The sequence below is a fragment of the Lipotes vexillifer genome, unplaced genomic scaffold, assembly GCF_000442215.2.
Source record: "Lipotes vexillifer unplaced genomic scaffold, Lipotes_vexillifer_v1.1 scaffold336, whole genome shotgun sequence".
Lineage (NCBI taxonomy): Eukaryota > Metazoa > Chordata > Mammalia > Artiodactyla > Lipotidae > Lipotes > Lipotes vexillifer.
In genome coordinates this window covers 145,834-171,291 of record NW_006771479.1, presented here as the reverse complement: position 1 = coordinate 171,291, position 25,458 = coordinate 145,834, and the positions used below count along the sequence as shown (strand labels likewise).

Genomic DNA, 25,458 nt, shown 5'->3' with positions numbered 1-25,458 from the left:
TAACATGCTCTTTTGTCATTATGATAGGAATAGCTGTAGCTAAAAAGAAAAAAAAAAGAGAGGAGATTTGATATTATTTTGTGTCCTTGTCATATTCCGGACATTCTATTTGAACAGAGAATATTAGTGCAGATCTTAAACAAGTCATGTACTATTTTCATCCCTCATGAAACTAGGCTCAGCTGACTCCCTTAGATTAAAATGTAGGCCTTGCAATGAATTTCTTTTAGAGAAACCAGGAGTAACTTAAACAGCACAATTCTTTTTTTCTCCCGATTCTTAAAATATGCTTTGGGCAGATTGTGAGGTAGTCTTTAGATTTTTTTTATCTTTTTTCTTCTGCTGTTTTCAAATTTTGGGGCTTGTGCTATGTGGGGAGATCCATAGGGATAAAATAAAAAAGGATCAAGATAGTTTTCTTTAAAAAATAATGCTAAACATGGCACCCCAAAGCAGCAGATTTGTGGCAGCTAGTTATAGCATAGCTACAATCAGGAAGGATAATTCACAGTGCAGAAATTCCTCATTTATAATATTCTTTTAGAGAGTGAGGAGTGCCATCTGAGTCTCAGGAGTGTTTCATTTTGGTGTAGTGATTTCTGTATACTTAAAAATAACAGGTTGTCATAATTCAGAAAGACTCATGCACCCCAATGTTCATTGCAGCACTATTTACAATAGCCAGGTCATGGAAGCAACCTAAATGCCCACTGACAGACGATTGGATAAAGAAGATGTGGTACATATATACAATGGAATATTACTCAGCCATAAAAAGGAACGAAATTGGGTCATTTGTAGAGACGTGGATGTATCTAGAGACTGTCATACAGAGTGAAGTAAGTCAGAAAGAGAAAAACAAATATCGTATATTAACGCATATGGGTGGAACCTAGAAAAATGGTACAGATGAACCGGTTTGCAGGGTAGAAATAGAGACACAGATGTAGAGAACAAGCGTATGGACACCAAGGGGGGAAAGCGGCATGGGGGTGGGGGTGGGGGTGGGATGAATTGGGCAATTGGGATTGACATGTATACACTGATGTGTATAAAATGGATGACTAATAAGAACCTGCTGTATAAAAAAATAAATAAAATTCTAAAATTAAAAAAAAGGTTGTCGTGATACTGGCATTTCTTATCATGAAAAAAATTCTGATTTTATTTTTAATTACAGTTTTTGTTCAACTGAGCACTTCATTAATAGCATTATTTGTGAAGTTGATTTTTGTATGTAATTAGCCAAACAAATGATATTTCTAAGCCGGAACTTGTTCCGTTTATTTATGCTTGTATTTCTTCTGTGAGAATCATTCAGTGTATTGGGGAGCTCTAATTTATAACATAGCATAACATTACTTCATTCAGTATTGTGTGAGAGCCAGTGGAATTTGACTGTCTGATTTGCTTTTTAACCTCCTTTTTTTCATTCTCTTGTTATTTAGCATTTGTATAGTCCCAAGTGTAGGTGTCTGTGGGGAAAAGCACTCATTTGTGCATTATCCTTAACATTCACTCATCTTAGATTGAAGTATAATTATCTTATTTTCCGAATTAGAAAACAGAATAATGGAAAATTTGCTTCAGGTTATAATTAAACTGTAGATCTCTATTTGGGTGATTAATAGTAATTTAGCAGCAGGGTATTGTGAAAGCATGCAGACCCCAAAATTAGGAGAAGACCTCATGACCTTTAGTGACTTGATTTCTAAAATGAGAGGTCCCTCCATGCTCTATAATTAAAAATAATTTTTGTAATAATCTTAAATAAGTTCAAAATTGTTTAAATATATTTCCTGAGCAAATATATTACTGACAGATACTGACAGAATTTACATGGATATTTCATGATATTTTCAGATTTTCATGATGTTTATTCACATGTTTTACACATGTGTCAAACTGTGGCATATAGATAGGGTGGGAATTTTACTAGGATCAGAAGTAGTCTATAAAAGGATTCTTAGGACCTGGACAATTCATAGGAAATTTGGAGATTTCTTTTTTACTCGTATGTCAGGAACAATTTATATATGTGTAAAAAATAATTATTCTCTTTGCAAAATGTTCATGTACATGCACATGTGTAAGATCCATTAGTTCAGAAAATTCCCAATATGATTGACTAAACTTATGTACTAAGGTTTCCCATTTTGTTCCAACTTTTATTCCTATCAGTAGAGTTTTGGGTAATTGACTTAATTAGGCATCGATTTGTATTTGAAAACTTTCACATGGATAAAGAGGACAAGTCTGCCTAAATAAACTTTCCTTTTTCCCTTGATACTTTTGTTTTCTGAAAGCCTGTTCTTATTGTCCAGTTCCAGTTTATTTGGGTAGTGCAGTGGGCCGATTTGTAAATGATGCCATCCTTCTGTCTTAAGAGGCATTTCCAGCTGCATTTAGAGACAGTCTCTCTAGCAAATTCTCCTGATTGCGTGACAGGAGAAATACTTATATGGTACCTTGCAGTATGATGGTTTGGAAATGCATGTCTCAATGTAGACCTACTTTCAATTACCGTCCATTTCTGATGAAAACATTTGGGGTAATTTTCCAGACAATTCAAACAATTTTTAAATATTTTCTTCTTCATTATAAGGCAGCCAAATACCCTAACCTGTCTTTGCATTTTTTTTGTTTTTGTTTTTGTGGTACGCGGGCCTCTCACTGTTGTGGCCTCTCCCGATGCGGAGCACAGACAGGCTCTGGACGCGCAGGCCCAGCGGCCATGGCTCACGGGCCCAGCCGCTCCGCGGCATGTGGGATCTTCCCGGACTGGGGCATGAACCCGTGTCCCCTGCATTGGCAAGTGGACTCTCAACCACTGCGCCACTAGGGAAGCCCCCTGACCTGTCTTTGAAGTCTCCATTCTTTGAGTCATCTGAAGACTGTCCATCTCCCTGGTGTAGTTAAAAGAAATATAGAGTGAGTCCAGCCTGAGTTGACCAGGTACACATATGCTGCCCAGTGCTTTCTGATCACAAGCACTGCTCTCCCTGGCATCTTATACATGGGAGGACATGATAGGCATATATACCACCCCCACCAAAAAAAAAAGAAAAGAAAAAAAGTGTGTTCTATACTGATTGTCACAAGTACAAGTAAATGCTTTCATCCTGATCTCAGGAGGGTTGGTTTTTGAAGCAGAGACATGCCATAAAAGGATGACAGGAGAAAGATTTTCATCATGTTTGTGTTCTTTCATTAGCTCAGTTTGGCAGAACAGAAAGTCTTGGTTTTGTAAAGAAGATAAGGACGCCTCTGAACAAGAGTCCAATGATGTACTGTAGATAGAGACTGAAGAATATTTTAGTTGCAATATTATTACAGAAAACTGAAAGTTACATTTTAGAAAGGAATGTTCCTCTGACAGGAACTCAGAGTGCAGGGTCTCTGGGTACTTCAGCTTCTGTTCTGCACATAATAAAAAAAATTGGTTTTCATTGCTATTAAACAAAACAGCATGAATACCAGAGTTTTATATTTTTACTAAGAACTGTGAAAATAAAACACATTTAGAAAGGAATTGAAATAAAATGAGCTCCTGTGGTCAAATAATTTCTTCAAATGCAGTGAACAAGGGGATGAATCATAGCGTCACATTTCAGGTGTGCCATGGGTCAGCACTTGTTTGCCAATGAGTTCAGTGATGGCTGATGCTTTTCTGTTACTGTAACTGAGGGAGCTGATAATACAGATAGGGTCTGTATTATTAGTTCCTTATAATGAGCATGGAATTGCTTGTATATTTTCATTTGAAAAGCGTGTCAGATTTCCCTCATGCTCTGATTTCCCCCTTATGCTCTTGTCAAACTGCTTAAGACAAGTGCTATCTTTGAGTCCAGGGGCTACAAGAAAGATTTTAAAATAGAACAATAATAAAAACTCATTTGAAAGCTTGAGAAAACCTTTCCAAACTACGGTTTTGAGTTTCAAAAGTAATCATCTAAACACAGTATAGGGGGAGTTTTCATGCCTGTGTGCATGTTTGTGCATCTCTCAGTAAGAAGAACTCGCCACTGGACACATCGCGTGCTCTTTAGCACTTGTGTTGACAAATGATCATTGTGAGATGATCTGGTGGTACTTGGAGGAAGTCTGAAGGGGCAGACAGAGTTAGTTCTTGATGGGCCCTAAGTCAGTGAAGCTTTATTATTTATCTCATGTGTGGAAGTAAAAGGTACTATATGCAACTTAAAGCTTTGAGTTTCCTTCTTCCTGTCACTTAACAACTTATAGCCACTTAACTTTCCAGTAGCCTCCCAATTGCTCTTTACTTGTAGTTTATTTTGTGGGACTAACTTCAGTAAACAACTTGGGAAATTTCGTTGCCTGAAACCTCCTTGAATTCATTTAATATTATTTTTGACAGAGGGGACACAATTTGATTCATATTCTACCTGCTCATAATGGGCTTTATGATTAATTCTACTTTAATAAGTTTCCAGTAATATTCAACCACTATACCATTTAAGGGTTAGGCTACATTTTGGTAATGAACATTTGGGGGATCTGAGATGCCCAAAAACGGTGCCATAAAAAAAACAGCATGTATTGCCTTTAAGTGTTGAGTAGAAACGGTCAAAGTTTAAGGAGGAAGTAAAAAAGACAAAATGGCCATTTCTTTGAAAGGGAAAGTAGTACAATTTGTGATGCCTACAAATTTTAATTTTGTGTTAATAGGCAGTATAGGCCCTTGCTAACATTACTTCTTTTACAACAGCTACCTCATGAGGAGCTTGGGCAATATGCCAACTTAAGCTTTTTTTTTTTTTTTTTTTTTTGAGGTTCCACTTTGGCTAGAGGACCAGTCATGGAAAGGATTCTTTCAGAACAAGGTTGTAAATTTGCATCCACTTTACACTTAAAAGCCTGGTATTCATCTAATATATGGATTAGGTGAAAAGCTAGGTGGCAAATCACCTGTTTGGAAGAATTTCTTAGTGATAAATTGTCTACAGAAAATTTAGGAATACATTTAAAACTATCATTTTAAGGTAAGAGAAGCAAATAGTTTTACATTATGTTATAACAGCTTCACAGAGTCAGATTTAATATGTTTTTATTTTTGATTACTGAATTTGAGTTAGGAGAAAAAACTTTCCCTTCACACAGTTGCATGATTCAAAACCTAGAATCCTTTAAATTTGATCTGGGACATTCACCAAAATTTACTATTCCCGTGTGCCCAAACAAAATTATTTTGCGAAGTAAAGTTGATTTACCATTAATTTGTATTGCAGGAATATTTCACATTGTTCAGCCAAGAATTATTCAACATTAATTTCATATTATGAAGAAACTTTCTTTGAAGCTTAAGAATTTTTGTATTTAATACTTGTATTTTTTATATCATATTTACATTTTAGATGTCTTCTTCAAAGATAGCCATGTAGTAAAGTTTAGATTAAACCACTAGGGAGTTGGAGTTTAAGATCTAAATTTCAAGTAGACTAATTTTTTTTCATGGTGTTTTAAAATTGTAATACATGACCCTGGTTAGTAAGATATATCTTTGTCATTACTCCTGGTGTTGTGTAGGTTTTCTTGGAAGGTATAGTTTTGTTTCAGTGAATGAAAGCTATCCTCAGTGTATGAGAAGAATAATTAAACTGTGTCAGAATGATGAAAGATATGGAGTTGAAAATTCTAGTTTTGTGATTTTCTTTAATGACTGATCCCCAGCAATTATATGGAGAAACATAGATTAAAGAATATAATTTTCTCTAATGTAGACTTAATTCCAACATCTATGGACAGATAAGGTTTTTTTTTGTTTGTTTGTTTTTTGTGCTACGCAGGCCTCTCACTGTTGTGGCCTCTCCTGTTGCGGAGCACAGGCTCTGGACGCGCAGGCTCAGCAGCCATGGCTTACGGGCCCAGCCGCTCCGCGGCATGTGGGATCTTCCCGGACTCGGGCACGAACCTCTGTCCCCTGCATCGGCAGGCGGACTCCCAACCACTGCGCCACCAGAGAAGCCCCAGATAAGGTCTTTGATGCTTTAATTTCACATTTTACTGTAGTTCTGATCCTAACATTTCTTAAAGGTCTTTGTCATTTCCATGAATTTTTTGCTATCATATAACAATAGCAACAAATAACGAAACAATGAAAGTAATAGCAGTCATAATATGCTACATTGCAAAAAAAAGCTAAATTCATTTTTCATATATATCCCAGAATAATCCTGTCAGCTTGTGCTGTTATGCCTGCTTAACAGTGATGAAGTGAGGCTCAGAAAAATTTAACGAGTTGGTCAAAGTCTAAGGGCTGGTAAGTGATGGCTCCTGAGCTTGATCCCAGTTTCCCGATTCCATTATCGGTCATCTTTCTGTTAGGCTGTACTGCATAAAGCTTTGTGTTATAGATGCATAGGTGCTTGATTAGCCCCTTTATTAGTTGTTAATAAAGTACTTCCAGGTCTGCACCAATGTCTTATTTAGTTCATCAGCATACACAAGGCTGAATATTCCTTTTTTTGTATGATAAAATTAGATGATAGTTCTTTTTAAAACTTATGAAGGAAAAGTTAATGGTTCATCACATAGTTGGCAATGAACATGTTACATTGTACTGAAATTATTTTAGGCATTTTAGACATTTGTTCTTTAATTTGGCTTTTAATTTTCCTATTTGATGATGTTTATAGACCACCTTACCAAAAGTACTGCTTCGAGTCCCTGTTTGGTTTTCCTTATATAGCATTCAGGACCACTAGAACCTATTTATTTATTTACTTTTTGTTTATTGCCTGTTTCCCACCACCTCCAACTAGAAAGTTAGCTTTATTAAAGAGTTCCTGTTTTGTTCATGGCTATGTCTCCAATGTCTAGCTAGAATAGTGCCTGGCTAGTTAAGAAAGTATTGAATGAATGAATTAATATCAGTTGACTTTAATTGTAAATTCCCGAAATAGCATTATAAGAAATATTTAATGTGTAAGACACTCATTTGTGACCTCGGTTTTGCTGATGAATGCTGAGTTCCCGACAATAGCTTCTACGAGTGGAATACTGAATAACATAAACTTGGCAAACTGAGAAATAAATATGTATGTGTTTATAATTTGAGCGACTAAGGAAACTGTAGCAAAAGGAACTTATAAATAGTAGCATGTATAAAAGTATAGTTAAATACAGATTGCTTAAATCTCATCATGAGAATACCTCTAGTCCAATCTTCACCCTCATAATTGTATCTTGAATACATATGCCTGGAGAGAACTAATGAAGATAATGTTTTGTGAAAATGAGATAGGTTTTTTTCATTTGATTTTTATAGATTATGTCTGTAGTAGTAGTGTAGTGTAATGAGGGTGTAAGGGATATGGATTAATTTCTTAAATTCTGTGGCATTTCTACTTGGAGAACAGAGAAAACCATGTAAATTTGGTCATAGTATGTTCTTAATATCTGGACTTGTCACAGACTTAAAAAAATTAAAATGCTATAACAACAATAAAAAAGAATAATAATAAACATTAAGATAATTGAGTGTAAGTGTTGAGAAAAGTCCTCTAGAAAACTGGTTTGGAGTGGCTTGCAGGCCTTGCTCATGGCCAGCTGATAGTGATCAAATGGGAAGTGGTCATTACATCAACAATCTGTGAAGTTTGCATCTTTAGGGAAGCCTAGATTGGAGTAAAGAATCTGTGCTGGAAGATGATACTTACAGAAAATAGTGCGTTTCCCTAAATACCTTGGGGCATAAAAACACCCTTGTTGTAAAGAAATTCATATATACCCTGTTAAGGAAAAAAGTTGATGCAAACCAAAACAATATCTGCTGTTAGTCAAGATGTGCAAAGATTGTTGGTACTAAGTTTTGGCAGAAGTACTTAGAATCCATGCAGCACATGTAAAAATGAGTAAAATTTACTTAAATGTCAGCTCTGTGTACCACATTCTGTAATGTTATCAGCAGAATTGGAAGTACTCTACAGTACAACTCAGAGCTTTGAAATGAACAGTGAGTGTTACAAATAAATCTTTGGGAGTTCATTATCCAACAAAATTATTGCTCACTGTATCTGAAATAACAAATCTATGGCTTTGACATTTAATCAGAGCATGAACACATTTATTGAATCTCATATTTGACATTATTACTCCAGAAGTGCCCCAATTAAAGCGTGTGGATTTAAAAAATTCCTTTCAGACAAAGTAAAATGCACAATGCTTGTTATACATGCAGATTCTTTTTATTCTTTGCTTCATGTTCAGTTGCCTTTTCTTTAACATGCTTATTTTGAGTTTTTAATGAACAGAAATGGCTTTAATATAAGTATACAAAGAACAAACCAAGAACTTTTTTGTGTGTAACAATGGACCTAGAAGGTTGAAGCTGCCCATATTCCCCTGTGACTGTTCAGTTGAATGTAAACTATTTATAACCAAATGTGAAAGGAAGTTTCTATCTGCTGAGGCTGGTATTATAATATAAGATGATTTTACATGCCTACATAATTTGAATTTTTAGGCTTTAAATAAAGACTCTCCTTAGTCTGAGTCCAAGAAGAAAGGAAGGAAGAGAAGGAGAGAAGGAAAAAATAGGGAGAGAAGAGGGAAGGGAAAATGGGAAGGAATCTGGGTCTGTACCACTCTTTCACTTTCTAGTGAGAAACTCTAAGTATTGTCTATTCATGAGCTTCTGCAAATCACATTGCAGCTTAACTGTCTCTCCTCTTCTCTGATTTAATAGAAACTTTGATTGTTTTTCTAGGATTTACATCCAGAGTAATTGTCTTTGCATTTTAATGTAATAAGAAATAGATTGAATAAATGCATAACATATTAGAAATGCTATTAAGCAAATGATTCTATGTGGTACTGTTGAATGAATGTTTTCCTTTTCTCTTATGAACAAAACACAGATTTCTCCAATTATTTTTAAAATGATTGTTCTCTATTGTTGCCAAAGGAAAAGTGAAAAAAGAATCTATTTGTGTGTTCACTCCATTTAATCTTTCATGTGATTAACTGGAGAGACAGAAGACTAATATATACAGTCAGGAACTTTTGCCTCCAAGATCTGTAAGGAACACTTTTATCTGCACCTTGGATACATAGTGTTTTCACACACTGAGACTTTAGTTCCTGTTATCTTGTTATTTATATTATAAATCCCTAGTATCTTTCAGCTGCCAAACCTCACCAATCCTTACCCTCTTTGAGTCCCTGCCTCAAAATAGTCAGCCCTTAACTCAAGCCTTGGGTGGTGAGAAACCCTAGAGAGGGTTTTCATATGGCAGTAGTGGTGGCGGAAGAGGAAATATCTGCTTTGTTTTACTTCTTTGCTTTTTAAGTAGGCCATTTTTCTAAACGAGCTTTCTCAGAATCAGTGAACTTCCAGAAAGAACAGACTTGTGCTGTTTCAAGGGCTGGTAATTGAGCTCTTTGAAGAAAAGTTGACCTTCCCAGTCAGAACAGCATCAGGAGAGTTTAAAAATTTATCAAACTTGCCACTGAACAAGGACAACAATAACTCGAGTTTTTATTTTCAAGGCCTTAAAGGATTTACTAATTTGTGTCCATTCTTTTAGGTCCCATTGGAGAAGTAAGTAGGTAAAGGATGAGTATTCTTCTTCCCATTTTATTCAGAGTAGAGATGTTTATTTGCTTTCTCCACTGTGCACAGATGTTGGTAACGTGATGTGTTCTAGGGTCCTGCACGGTCTCCTTGTGAACAGACTCTGATGTGCATTATTGTGAGGTTAAGAATATGCTTCCCAGAAAATTAATGACCTCCTATTTGCACCTTGCTTTTGGTTTTGGTCCAGAAAAAGAAGACTGCTCTTGCTGATGCTTTAAGCATTGAGCTCTCAGTGTATTCCTGAGAGTATCATGCACAGATTTGATACATCAACGGACTTAAATTGGTTAAAAGAGCTGTCGATGATAAAAGTGGGGATGCTATAAAAGACAATGGCCCAATCACATTCATGCGACTCAGGCAATCTGTATCCATCTCTTTTATATTTCTATGGATTTTTTCTTTCCCATTTGCATAAATTGGTAGTATACATAATTTAAAAAATGCAAATGACAGAAAGCAAGCCCAGTTTTAAAACTATGAAAAAATAGTTTCTGTCATGGGATTTGTTCTCTTGGGGCGGGAGGAACAATAAAAATACATGGCTGTATTTGTGTTTTAGAAGGTACTTTGAGGGTTGTTGTTGTTATTGTTTTCCTCCCAGTAAACTAAATAGCATTTGCCACAGCAACCCATTTTTGTGATTTGCAGAATAAGGGAGCAAACCAAATGTAAATTGTCAGTCAATACATTTCTGTTATCGTAGAAGTTGGTAACATATGCAGTCTTATTTGGTCAATTTATAAACTTTTGTGGTGTTTTGTTCTCATCTGTTCCTTTCCACATGCTGTCAGGAATTAGTATTCTGTTCTTTGGCTGCATAATTTCTGAGTTCCATACGTGATGTCAACTGGACTAACTAGATGTCAGAATCACAGAAGGTTTTGTTGCAAAATTAAGGTTATTTGACATCAATTTTGTCATTTTTTCAGCATATTGACACATGGATTCCTTGGTTTATCTCATGGAAAAGAGTCAAATTAATTTTTAAAGGGCACCTTAAAAGGTGTTGTGATTATTTTACTTGTAAATACATAGTTTCAGTCTACAGAGATGAGTGCACTTTTGTCTCCATGATTCCTTTGCTGTGGAAGTTGAAATTACTCTCTGCTGCGAACTTTCGGAAGTCTCTGGCCATGCTTTTGCTCTCCGTGTCCTGGGAAGTGGACCCACATTTTGGGCCCAACTCACTTCTAACAGCTATTGTACTTGCACCTTCTCTTCCTTCCTCTTACCTTCTCTCTGTTCTTGGGTATAAGTCTCTCCCCTTCGCTCTGCTTTGCCTTCACTTTCTTCCCCATTATTCCAAAGGTCACGATCCTCTCCTCCTGAAGCGATTTTGCCCCCGCTTCCAATGGAATGAGAGCCTGGATGTGTGCGTATTTTTTAATTTGATGAGTAGTGCAGCTTACAGCTGATTAGGATACACTAATATCTCTTCCCCTGCTGCCCATTGGCAAGTCCTCCACCTTTTCTATTCCTGATAACAGCCCTCCTTTCCCCTACATTTAAGAATCTTTCTTTAGCATTTGTTCCAAAAAGCCAAAGCCTGAAAAGACTAGGTAGGGGAATTCATGATGAGACATTTCCAGTATTTAGAACTATTTTCAACTATTGTTGACAACCATACTGAGTAGTTTCGTGTATAATATCCCCTCCTTCCTTGTAAAACTGCTATCAGCAGCAATCAAAGTGATGGTGTTTGTTGCTACACTGACAACATAAGGATGCATGAAATATATAAACTTGGAGCTTTAGCAACAGATGTGAAAACATTTCTAGAACAAAAGATGGCATTTGGTAAATCTAAAGCAGATGACAGAAGAAATTGTTTCACTCTCTAGAATAATGTTGAATTGAGGCTTATAGAACTATATGTTTATGGGAAAGAGGGAGTGGGAGAAAGACAGTTGTATGGCTACTGTCTCTTCTCTACCTGGGGTTTCATCATTTCCCCTCTACTAAACTAGCTCAAGCTGTGAAAAATGGAGGTGTGTATGTGCATGCATGAAGGGAAGGAAAGATGGAACCCTTCAACAGCAGGAGACATTTCTCCAGCAAATTTGGTTTTCAGAACGGTTGCCTGAATATAGGCCCAAACCCAGATATATGAGTGGTATTATGCTTGGGAAGTGAAAGTGAAATTCACTTGGGAAGTGAAAGTGAATACACCAAACCTGTATTACAGACATATCACTTTTTACTGTTCCCACTTTGCCCCACATTTAACCCCAATACTTCTTAAGTAGCCGGTGCAAGTGCTTTGTTGTATTCTCTTGCTCTCCAGTACTCTCAGTGGTTTTCCTTAGAGGCAGCCTAGTGATTAAGGGATTAGATACAGACTCTAGTTCTTCTTCCTCCTCTGGCACTGATTTCTCATCTATTAAATGGTGGGTGATAATAGTATCTACCTCAGAGGGATGGCATGAAAATTAAATAATGCATTAAAAGCTCTTAGTATAAAAAGAAAAGAGCTCTTAATGTTAACTGAACAGGAAACAAAGTAATTACTAACTATTAATCACTGTCAAATTAATAGTAGTCATAATAATGGTCAAATTTATTAGAATTTTTTGTAACTTAGTTTGGAGGTGGTGATATGAGAACAGAAGTGGAAAAGCAAGATAGAGCTACTTGAATGGCCTTTGACTGATTTGGATAAAAGGTTGTAGAATTTTACTTGCCTTGTAGATTTTTTCTTCTTTTGCTTATTTCTGTGAGAATAACTCTTAAAATGCACCACAGTATTTGTCATCTCAGTTCTATGGCATGTCTTAGGAGATGAAAAATTATTGGAAACCAGGTACAGGTCAGTGTGGCTAGACTTATATGAAATATTTATACACTGGTAAGAACTATTAATAGAAAAATCCAGTATTTGTGTGTGTGCGAGTGTATACATGTATGCCTACATGCTGGTATTAAGGTGGCCTTGAAATAGTTAGAGCTATAGAGGTACAATGGTTAACTATATAAATCCACAAAAGTGATAGCATAACTTTTTTGACATGATGGGATAGGACAGTTGTTATTTCTTGAGATATGGTTACATTTGGGGGGAAATGAATCTTAAAGAGATCATTAAAGTGTTATTTACACATCTTTCATTAGTACTTGCAAGAAGGATTTTTCAAATGAGAGAAAATAAAAGTATCTCTGAAGTTATTTTGATAAATGGAAACTCTACGCTCTAAAAGAAGATCATGTTATCATCAGCAATTTAAACGTTTTAATTTAGCAACTCAGAGCTTCCAGTGCTCATTATTCTATATTATGCATTCTGTTGGGAGAAAACTTATGACAGGGTTTTTATAAAAAGTTAAAAAAATAAGTTTGAAATGAGATTTATAATTTCAAAAATTATAATTATTTTTTATGTTCTAAGGCTTCTTATGTTCCCAGCAAAGAGGATTAGGGCAGAATGATCTCAGAGTCTTTTAAATTTGGAATGGAATATCCAAGAGGCGTAGAAATTTCCAATAGAATAGCATAAAGAACTGTATCATTCTATTTCTATTTTGGATAATTATGAAACTTGCTTTTTGTATGGTTGCCATTTTTTAATTTGTGAGTTTTCCATTTAATAATTTCTCTCTCTCTCTCTCTCTCTCTCTCTCTCTCTCTCTCTCTGACTCTCTCTTATGTGACTGATTTAAAAAGGAAACAAAACAACTCTTCAGCTAAAACCACTTTAGGGCACAAATTCAAAACCCAGGTCTCAAGTAATTAACATGCTTGATGCAGAGCAGCAGCAACACATTAATGTCAGTAACATGTCAATCTAAAGAGGCATCTTGGAAGAGATATGGGAACATATGTATATGTATAACTGATTCACTTTGTTATAAAGCAGAAACTAACACACCATTGTAAAGCAATTATACCCCAATAAAGATGTTAAAAAAATAAATAAATAAAATAAAGAGGCATCTTGAAGAGTGACTGGATGATAGGGGGTCGGGCTTCTGCCAGACTCCAGCAGCTAACACTTGTACAAATATGGGCCCTTCACAGGGAAGGCACTGCTGAATTTCTCTACAAGATTGAGTTTGGGAACTTTTGGTCATAATGGTGCTTAAGAAAAGGAATGATTTGATAGGAGCATGTGGTCCAATCTTTTTGAAGCTCTGCCATCACAGTCAGTGTGCTGTGCAATAACTGCTGGGCAAGGATTGCAGTAAGTAGTGAGGTCACTTTGAGCAAATGACTTAATATCTGTAAAATCTCTCTCAGCTTCACAATTCTGTTATACCGGGTCTGGCTTGTATTATTCAGTGGCATTTGAAGGCAAATCAATAGGCAGTGTAGAATTCATTCATTAATGATGCCAGTGGTGGTTTCTGGGTAACCGTCAGTTGAGTTCCATGTAGAATGTGATATAGCATTTGAAAACAGGAGTTCATGAACATGTGGGAAAAAGGGTTTTGTCCATTTCTGGTAGACACTCCTCCTAAGGATACCTGATCTACCACCATATAGACATCATCTGAGAGCCAAGAATGACTATAGGTGGTGGTCCTCTTTAGACTAGGGACTATTCTTACCATAGTCTCACAGGTATATTAGCTAAGAACATCCACTTAAATATCTCAGTCATATCCCTAACAGTCAAACCCCTATCTCATTTAGGCCTACCCTATTCCCAGTTTTCTCTTGGGAAAAATACAACACAGTATTCCTACTGTATGCATATTCTGTATAAAGCAAGTAATTGTTCATCGCTAATAAGCAGTTTTTCTAAACCTAAAACAAAAATGGCAGACAATGGACAATGAAAAAAGACTTGAATCTTTAACCACGAGTTCTGAAACTTTGAAAAATAATTAGGTGTCACTCTCATAGATTGAGATTCTGTGTTAAAAATAAGCACTGTGAATTCGATGTTGGTCATCATACTTACAGGTTAATAAACTTTGTTTAATGTTGAAAATGAATCAAAATGTACAAACATATATATATCGATATATTACATCTAGACAATGTGTTTCACAATACTTTTGGAATATGATGCCTTGGAAAATCTTGATAGAATGGCACGTGTTAAGATGAGAAAATTTAGGGCTTCCCTGGTGGCGCAATGGGTGAGAGTCCGCCTGCCAATGCAGGGGACATGGGTTCGTGCCCCGGTCTGGGAAGATCCCACATGCCGCGGAGCGGCTGGGCCCGTGAGCCATGGCCGCTGAGCCTGCGCATCCGGAGCCTGTGCTCCGCAATGGGAGAGGCCACAACAGTGAGAGGCCCGAGTACCACAAAAAAAAAAAAAAAAAAAAAAAAAAAAAAAGATGAGAAAATTTAGATAGATAGACAGATAGATAAATAGATAGGGTTCATTTTGTTGTATTATACATCAGCAAATAGATGTTATACATCATTTCTTATCAATACCTCAAGGTTCTTTTCATTGATTTTGGATGTATCCATGGTCATTGATTAAATAACCATGATGGGGCATGTCTAAATGAATGACTAAAAGATAAATTATTTTAGAATATCTTTCCTTTCAAAGATTTATAGAAGTCTCTATCAAGTAAAGTACAGAGTAGCACATTGATTTATAATTAAACATAGTTATCTCAAAAGGAAAACCTCATGCTTAAATGAAATTAAGAACTGAATATACTGTGACTTTCAGTGTTGTGTGGGAAGGATGGGGACAGGCTGTGGTGGTCGAGGAGGAGTTACTATTCTAGATATGAAAAAATTCTTTATGGAGCAGATTTGAGCTTATAGGTGCTTGTCATCTTTCCTAGGTGTACACAATATAGAAAAATATAAAGAAGTTTCAAATATTTCCTAAATCTGGTGAGCTACATTCAGCGGGGAAGGATAGGGTTAAAACATTGTTCTGCATGTTCAGTTTGCAAGGTATTTATGGCCTGGAAAACGTTCCTCATTTTATTCCTGATATCCATTACCTAAGAAATGGTAAATGTCTTAGATGTTCACAAGGCCTTTTGGAATTCAACTATGATCATTTTTTTTCCATTACACTTCTGAAATTACACAGATTAATGGCAATGTTCAAGTAGAAAATCCACAAATAATACTTTTCTTTTAGATTAGTTGTATTATATTAAATGTTCATTGTATTATTCATGAAATACTAATCAGGTGTGGTAAAACTGAAGTTTGATTAATTATTATATAAGCTTTCTGAACTTTGCTGAGAAACTTACAACTATAGAAAGAGGCTGTTGTTGGATGCTTCTGTATGAAAAGTGAAATGCTTCCCAAAGGAGAAATATATTATGCTTATTCTAATATATATATATGACATGGGAGGCAAATAGCATGATTTTAATAGCATGGGCTTTGGAGTCAGACATTCAGGGTTAAAATCAGGACCCTGATACAATGGGAAGTTGGGCAAATGCTTCCCCATCCTGAGTCTCTGCTCCCTCACAGAGCTGTGACGTCAGGTGAGATGAGGCGTGTAAAAAGCTTAACCAGGGTCCAGGTTGTGGTACATGTTGAATAACTGTTGCCCAGCATCCCCCTTTTCCCCTTCTCTGTCTCACTGTTATGTATGAATGTAAGAAATAGCAGGAATAAAACAATCAAAAAGTTTAATTTAAAATTCTGAAAGTCTTTCTTTATTTCGTACCTGCTTTGAGTCAGGTTATTCATGATGCACAGATATTTTAACCTTTTATCACCTTCAGCTTGAATTCATTTTTCAGTTGCCTAATTACAATGGTTAAAAAAAAACTTCATTCTGATAAGAAAAGACATCTGAGCATGAGCTCTCTAAACCCTATTCCTTATCTTTGGAAGAATCCTCAGTAACATTTTGGCCTTAATTTCACATTCAGCTTTTTCTATGTAGGACAGTCAGATTGAAGGGCTCCCCTGATAATCAGCTCTCTGAGGAGGTCACTCAGCGAGAAATGCTGAAGTTTTGCAAGCAGCTGGGATAGAACAGTTCTGCTGAAGTTTTAGGTTTGGTTCAGCATGCTCCTTTTGAGAAACGGATTATGGCTTTCATCAATTATCTTTACAGAGCTGGAAACTTATTGATAATGAGGAGGATTGATGCATGTCATTGACAATTGATAATCATACTAGCAGTGAAATAGTATTCAGATTGTTTTCACCTTCCTTGTTTAAAGGAGATTGCATGAGGAAAGGAAGGATCCACAGATTGGAGTCGGACCCAGGAAGGATTGTTATAAATAATGAAAATTGAGACCTGCGGGCTAAGTTTTGCATTTCTCCTTTGTGTCAGTTATTGCGCCGAGCAACCTCGGTTAAAGAAACATGTTGAATTCTACTTGACGGAAAAACGGTGAAGGGAGAAGTCTGTAAGCCTACAAGCCACCAGTCAAAGGTTGGCCTGTGAACTGCAGAAATCATTTTAGTTAATCAAATGGATAGTGATACTCAAGTACAACTAAGTAAATCATCACTTTTTTCTCAGAGACCAAAAAAAGAAGAAAATATGAATGAATCCTGCCAAGAGATAATATCCTAGTATGAGAATAACGCATACTATGAAAAGCTAAGTGGGTTGATTGTATTTGGATAGAGAATCTGACTCCTGGAAGGCAGTACAGACTAGTTATATTTAGGTAATACCAACAGGGAAGCAGTACTGCCTGGTGTACAAAGGCCTGATATTTAGAGCCAAACTGACCTGGTTCCTTTATTCAGTTCTGCCTTTAATTAGGTGAGGCAAGTTGCTTTTCTTCATTAAGCCTTATTTCTCTCATTTGTAAAATGGGATTAATAATAATTACTATTAAAATAATTAATAATAATAAAAAACTTGCTCCATATGATTATTATGAGGGTTAAATGAGAAAACTCACGTGAAGTGTTTAGCAGTGTTGGGCACGGAAAATGCCTGTATGTAGTAAATGAGATCTGTAATCATTCCCTTAGCCAATAAGGGATTGTCAAAGAGACATAATGTGATTTGAACTTATAAGGTCTCTGCTAACAGTATTTTATGTCAGAAAACATGTAATTCTTCATTTCTTTGATCATTTTGTCCAACAGCAGCAGAGTGTGACACAGTTTATAGTGTAAATGAAAAATGAGACTTTGATATTTACGTGGAATTTGCTTGCTTGTTAAAAGTAATGTAACTGATTAAGGAAATGGTACTTTGGCAAATGCCTCATTGATTTTAAAAAGTTAGCTGAACATCACCTTATGACACTCTTTGAGCCGCTTTAGTGTTTGTGTAAAAAATGCGTGGGTGAGAGACTACAGTAAGAGGAACAAATATAAATTGTATGTTTGGTAAGTGAATCAGTTCAGCTATTCACACAAAGAATTGACTTGTTGGATGAATACAATCTAAGCTCTATCTTATAATGGCATTTTACATGTTTTTCATTACAGCACTATTAGGAAAAGAGCTTCCAAGTTTTCTAAATGCTTAGAATATATTTATTTTTCATATATGGTTGTAGCATTGTTTTTCTCATTCCATTCTACTACACTTTCTCTTCAGTGATACAGCATTGCAACTTACACTCAGGCCCATTTTCACCCACTCCATTGTTTTACTGTCAGTGCCTTAAACATGTGCAGTGTAAGGCCGTTAACCCCTTGGTCTTTGTAGAAATCAAAATACGATAGGTCTAGATGTATATTGAAATTACCTCCTGCAACTATTGAAATTTCAGAAAAGTTCATTGTGGTCCCATATACTCTGTAGAATATATTCAGTATTTGGTGTTTCTGAGTGACTGAATTTTTGATGACAATAGAATTAAACATGGAGCCCAGAGGCATTGTTAGCAAACAATGATAAGACCAGTATGTCTTGGGAATATGAATATAGCGGTGAGAAAACTATTCTAATGACATAAAGACCAATATGAATTGTACCTCTGAAAATACATGTCTGCTGTTAGCATTTTTTTGAGATTTTAGTTTTTTGTAACAAAAGTAAATTTCTGACAATGTAATTTAAATGCCCTGACCTTTCAGTGTTATGAGACTGTAAGATATTATGGAGCAAATTTTACCAGTGGAATGAATCTACTAGAATGTTTGCCCTTGTTCCTTTATAGTCATTTTATTAATTTAATTTCCTAATTTTAGGGAGCGTTTGTGATAAAGTGCATTCAGTCCTCTCTATCACAATGCAAATGAGGCCTCTTTAAGTATTTTCTGTAATCAAAACATTCAGTATTACTCATGGCATTGGCAAGTGTTGCAAGTCCTGAGACTTGCTGAAGGCCATTGCTTAGCCATGGCCCGTTAGCAGGCTCAGTTCCAGGGGCATACATTCTCCCCTTCCTGGAGTCACTGCTTTGTACAAGTCAGGAAACACTGCCTCCTTTCTCATTCCTCAGGGAATTAAATCCCAGGGGTTTCAGGTCTATGGAAATAGAAAATATTGCTTGTTGATGCTAAGCCTTTCAAGTGGGTCACTAGGGAGTCCATGGGCCTTTTCAATGCAGACATGGAAAAAAGTGGTGACGTTTACACCCCTTCTTAAACAGAGTAGCCAATTATCTGTAGAATGCTTCACCTTCTGCAAGTAAAGCTTTACATGATAACCTTTAGAACATGTGTTTCAGGGATTTTCATTTATTCCAACGATGACGTTACTTTTGAAAGATAAAATCTCCCTTAGAAAGGGCCCTCAGAATAATCTGAATAAATTTACCGGCATTTTGAGGTCTTTGTGTGCCATTTTCTCTCCAAGATTAACTAGAAAGGAGTTGCCAAAGAAGCTGCTTTTCTAGTCAACTTTATCCATTGGTGGTGCTTCAAATGACTTTGAGGACTTTGCTCTTAATTTTCCAACAACTTGGAACATGCCTGAATAATTTACTCATCCCATTTTATCCAAGTTTTGAGACCTTTGCCAAGTATCTGTTGATCAGAGTGCTAATGCTGTCAGACAGACATATGGATGAGTAGGTAGAAGACATGAATATTTTTATCCAAGAGTAGATGTTGGTGTGTGTTGTTGTTGTTGTTGTTTTTTAAATTTAACTTGGGCATATTATTAGCTGTGATGTAAATTAAGAAGTACAGATTTTTAATTGCAGAAATCTATCCTCATATAGTGTGGTATGGTACAAAGGGCATAAAACTTGAAAGGGTTAGGCTAGAGTGGGATTTCAGGGAAAAGGCAACGAATATTTACTAATGGGCTCACAAAGTGCCAGGTACTATGATCATTGCTGTACCATCTTTGGAGTGAGGCTACCCAGCTCCTCCACACGTTAGCTCCCTGACTGTCACACGTCTCTAACCTCACAGAACTTAATTCTCCAATCTTAAAAGAGAGGTGATCATCATTACTCCCTCAGCAGGTTGTTGGGAGGAGCCAACAATACTGTTTACTCTGTACACAGTATAGCTCTTAAACAAATAGTCACAATTACTGTGTTATTTTTTGTATCCTCCTTTACTTCCCCAAAGTTTTTGGGTCAATTCATTGCTATTATCTTAGCGAAATGTGCAGAGCACATTTAGAAACAGAGAAATTTGCCAAAAAGAAAAAAATAGGGCTGTGAAATTAAGGAGGTATGTCACTGTCTACAAAGGCTCTTACTTTTAACTTTGGAAATGAAAAGGTAGGGCAGAATGGGGGAGATGGAGAGAGGAAAGTAGGGATTGCTATTCTGAGAATTTCCTCTGTGAGGTGTAGAAGCAAAGCATGAGAATGGACACTGCATATAAAGAGGACACATGTAAGTGCCTTATAATATTACTGGTAAACCCAGTAAAAAAGGATTGGAGAGTCTCTTCAGAATTCCTGGGAGAACTTACAGTGGCTGATCAATAGCTGAATTTCTATAGGTGAAGGAGAGCAGTATTATTATTAAAATGTTTTAAAAACAGGGCAAATCTCTAATTTTTATGACTTATTACAGAATATAGTAGACTACATCCCAAAGACAAATATTTGGTTGTGAGGTACTTAACAAATCATATTGCTTCTATTGTTGAATGTCTGCTTTTACTTTTAGAGTGCTTGATTATCTGGATAAACACCTCCTTAAGTTTTTTTTTTTTTTTTTGCATATATCTATGAGTCTTTTCTTTTACTTTTTTTTTTTTTTTTTTTTTTTTTTTGCGTTCCGCGGGCCTCTCACTGTTGTGGCCTCTCCCGCTGTGGAGCACAGGCTCTGGACGCGCAGGCTCAGCGGCCATGGCTCACGGGCCCAGCCGCCCTGTGGCATGTGGGATCTTCCCCGTCCGGGGCACGAACCTGTGTCTCCTGCGTCGGCAGGTGGACTCTCAACCACTGTGCCACCGGGGAAGCCCATTTTACTTTTTAAAGAATATTATCTTTGGAAGAGTGAGCGGGCAGACCTTTAAGAAACTGCTGGAGGGAGCACCCGAGGAGTTCTACCCTAGGCCTCCAATAAAGAGCTGAGTGATTTGGGGTAAAGATGTTAAACCATTTGGGCCTCAGTTTCTTCCCCAGTAAAACGAGCATATTAGACCATTTACCAAAGGTCCCATTCAATCCTAAAATTCTACTATTATACGAAAATCTCTTCCCCTTCTTCATTTCCCCACGCTGAGGTTGTGTAATGTGCTTTTATGAATGGCACCTTGAAAACTAGCCCTCCCTCATCACAACCTAAAGATAAATTAACATAGTAGCAAACAGTTATATACAAATATGACAATTATGCAAATACAGTAGATGGCCCAGTGGGCACTGCATTTCTTTACAAAATTTGAGAGGAACATTTTGTCATCTCTGCTCCCCTTGACTTAATGACTTCTAAATAGCGCCAACTGAGATCTATTTCAACACCCCCCCCATCAGGTTAAAGAGACATTTATATTTCTCCCTGTTACTTTTTCTATCCTCTGGCACCACCTACTTTCTTTATATGAAGTTTGATTTCCTTTTACTTTGTGGCCGAGGGAATGATTGCTGTCATGTACTACTTGCTAAGTGTCCAACCAGACATCACTTCATCAGAAGAGAGCCAGGGAGGCATGCACTGCACAGTGTGCGGGACCTGTGTTCACTTGCTACGCTGGGAAGCTTTCCTAAGTGCTGCTCTCGCAGCCAGCATAAAAGAGCTTTACCTTTGGCAGCCCTGATAAGATATACTGATCTGTTGCCTCATGTCTACCTGCTTTATTTAGTTGCATGGGACCGAGGAGGGATACCTAAGTGATTACACCCTCAGAACCAGGTCTCCATGGAACATTTTAAGTGGCTGCAGATGTGTCCAGTGTTTCTCCAGATTGGCTGGAGCTACATTATTTTAAATCATTCTTTGGGGGCATCCTCACTGAGGCTAGAAGTAGGGACTCATTTTTTAGCATGCTATTAGCTTCCTTTTAAATGATCTCCTTCAGATTCCCCAACAGATATCTCATCTATGACCATCTTCAGCGGCTGCTAATTAAGTAATACTATTTAACTTACATAAGTGTTATTTTGTAACTCAGATTACAAACCTTTTTCATCAACATAATTATTTTGTAATAAATATCGCAGTGTCATTTTACATAGGCATTTTGCACCAGAAAAAATTCAGAGTTGGGGGAAGAAAGTAAAACATTGAACCCATCTTGTGGCCAAAAAAAAAAAAAAAAGGAGTAGGTGTAAAAAAGATCAAAAATAATAAAATACAGTTAGTGAATTATAAGTTGATTGCTGGGCTAGAAAGCTGTTATCACTGTTTTTAAGCTATTAACAGCAGCAACAATAACCAAAGAAAAAAATTCCACCTACTAATCAGCATTCTAACTCAGCATGTTGCCTGTGAAAAGCAACACTCTGAAAACATGGTTCTTTGAAGCTTGCCTTGCCAGAAAGCTATTATTTCTGGTATAGCTACTGTGATTGGGGGAGACTGTGGTTAAGTCTTGCAGGCACGCTCATATGTCCATCATCTGGCATTGGTAGATGCTGATCAGATCACCAAACTCCCTGGCACACACTGAGTGACAACCCCGGGGTTCTGGAGTGATTGTATTTCTCAGACTCAAGTAGGCACACTATTGATCTCTGTAATCCACAAAATATGTATGTGAGCTTTACCAAGGTTAAAGGGTGAATCCACTGTTCTTGGGTGTCATTGATTGCAATTTTAAAATAGTTTGCGTAGGATTTAAGAATGTGTGTGTTTGGTATGGAAAGTTTCCCCAGAAAAGGTCTAGGAAAAACTGAAATCAATACTGCAATGCTACATTATACAGGAGTTTGAAATCCGGAGGTTGAATATCTGCTTCAAGCTTTTTCTCTTGGCTAGGAACTTAGGAGGTACCTCAAAAATATCACATCTGTTCTGTGACAGAAGGCACACTTCTAATGAATAGCAGAAAAGCAAATATACCTTTTCCTCCTTGCAATGAATCATTTTGTTTCCCTATAGATTACGTGTGGCATTTGAGGCAGAGCGAGCGAACTTGCCAATATTTTGAGCTAATGCTTCAACACCTTTCATTTTTCACTCTGAGCAGGAAACCTCTTCTTAAACTTGTTCGTTTTACAGAGGGAAGATCGAAGCCTGTGGCATATTGTCAGAGCTGCTTTATTGTCATCATTTACAAAGGTCCCTGGAATTGATTTCTTACATTACATATTGTAAAGTGACTCATTTTTTGACACATTTATGGGAAAGTGGCAGGGTCTAAGTGGCTGGTTACTGTCTCTTGGTTTTGGCTCATATTATAAACTAGAAAACCAGTAAAAACTCTGAAATTACAGTTGTAGAGAAAAATAACGTGCAGTTCGAAAGAAGCAGTCTCCATTAACTATTTGGTTAGTTGACCTAAAGGAAAAAGGAGGAGGGAGCTGCAGAAGATGAAATGTAAATACTTGGTTTGTTTTAATGTCTTTACAGGATCCATTAAAGAGGGTAGTGAATGTTTCCATGAACATCCTCAATTGATGTTGTCTGTTTGAGAGCATATTCTAAGTAGCTAGCTTCCTTTCACACGACTGGAAGTATAAATTAACCCACACTGTATACCATGAATCATTGCTGCATACATGCTCATAGTTTACTGAGAGTAATTCTGTCTCAAAGGCATTGCTTCTGAAGCTAAAGAGGAGAAATATAGGATATAAGCAGTATTTATAGTGCCAGGGCACACTGTTTTCTAGATAGATATTTTGAATCCTTACTTTTTTTTTTTTTTCCCCCACATTGTCCCCTTTTCACTAAATGAGGAAGGTTCGACTCATTCTCATAGCTTGCTTTCACGAAAATTAGACGCACGGAAACAAGGACATATTGTTAAAAATGAATAAATTAGAGGAGAATTAAGCCTTCTAGCTCAGTAGCAGCAAAGGGAATTTAGCAGTTGGTTTGAACAAACAATCTTCTTAAATAGGAAATGTACTTTAAAGCCATCCTGCTGTGATCCTGTTAATTACCAAAGAAGATTAGAAGTCTTCTGGTTCATGGGATCCTTTTACCTAGAGTTGCAGCTGCATAAGCAATCAGACATTTGCACTGTCCCTTCAGACCAGCGAGGGGATGTTATTAAAGGGAAGTCATTTACCCCAATCCATAAGATGTAGCCTGGCAGAAATTCAATAACTGTTTTTGTGATATGCTTATTCTGCCACTCTGCTTAGTGGTTTTGGCTCTTGACATACAGCAGCATTTGTGTTAAATCTCCAACCACTAGGTGAAAGGGAGAAAAATGCCCCATTTGGGAGGTTGTTTTCAAAACACAGGATGATGTGTGATCTGCTTTTCATTACAAGTACTGTGAAGAAAAAGCAAAATTCCCTCGCCCCCCCTCCCTCTCCTTTTCCCCTCTGGTCTTCTCTCCCACTGTCCCCTTATCTTCTCTGTCCCTCCTTTTCTCTCCTCCTCCCCCCCACCCCAGCACTGCTTTTTCTCTCCCACTCACATCCTCTGATGGGCGTTCAAGCTAGTAAAATTCATGTTGGAGAATCCCACAAACACAGCTAGGCATACACAGAGCCGGAGGGCTTTTGCATTTGAATTTCCCCTCAAAAATGAAATGGAAAGAAAACTGCTTTCAGAATTCAGACAAGAAGAGAACATCAGAGGAGAATTTAGGTGTAAAAAAAATAAAAAAGAGCATCAACTAAACAAGAAATAGAGCGTATTTATATAGAAATGCATATTTCAAACTTACCCTGTAAAAGCGGTTTCTGTGCTACACCACCTTCTGTGTCCCTGCGTGCTGGATTCCTCAGTTCCTTAGTTGCTATAATCACATGGTTGTGTTCTTGCCCGGGTGTAAATAGGTGCATACGTGTGTGTACTAAAGTATACACAAACGTGTACTATAGATATGCACACATGCAAGCAATCTTATCTCTGTATTCTAAAATGTAAACGAAGGCGGGAGGCTACAGCTAGGATTCCTTCTTTTTCCTGGAACTCTTTCTCTCAGTCGGCAGGCTGAAGCCCTCAATCCAGTGAAGAGAGATCCTGGGAGCTGGCTTTATTTCTCCTTGTTTCCATGGTGGTTAGTGGTGCATCGTTCACCCGATCAGTTGTCACACTGACATGGTGCTGCCTGCTCAGCGGTCATTAATAACTGAACACCCTCCACTCCCCAGAGAGGGGCCAATCGCTTCGGACTGCCAAGATGTAGCGCTTGCAGCTGCTTCCGTCTGGTTGGCTGAAACAACCTGTCTGTTCTATGACACTGCTACTTAGGATACAAATAAGTGGAACAGCCTTGCTTATTTTCCTAGGTATCATTCCCTTCCTTCCCTCCTTCTTTCCTCCCATTTTCCTCCCTTCCTTCCTTCCCTCCCTCCCTCCCTCCCTCCCTCCTTCCCCCCTCCCTTCTTCCTTCCTTTTTTTGAGGGGGAGGAATTTTTGACAAGTTTTCCCATTTTTGGATTCTCAGTCATTAAGAGAAACTGTGTTTTCTCTCTGAAAATAGCAGGGCACATTACTAATAAGGATTTCCCAAATATT

The 25,458-nt window shown here is 37.2% G+C and overlaps 1 protein-coding gene across 1 annotated transcript in view; it reads right to left on the bottom strand.

The window, feature by feature from the left end:
* LRRN3 (leucine rich repeat neuronal 3) overlaps positions 1-25,159 on the bottom strand; it is a 38,576-nt gene extending 13,417 nt beyond the window's left edge. The window contains exon 1 of the mRNA XM_007446810.1: positions 24,662-25,159. The gene's annotated coding sequence lies outside the window, so the exon portion shown is untranslated. The remainder of the gene's footprint in view (positions 1-24,661) is intronic.
* Positions 25,160-25,458: the final 299 nt, after the last annotated feature.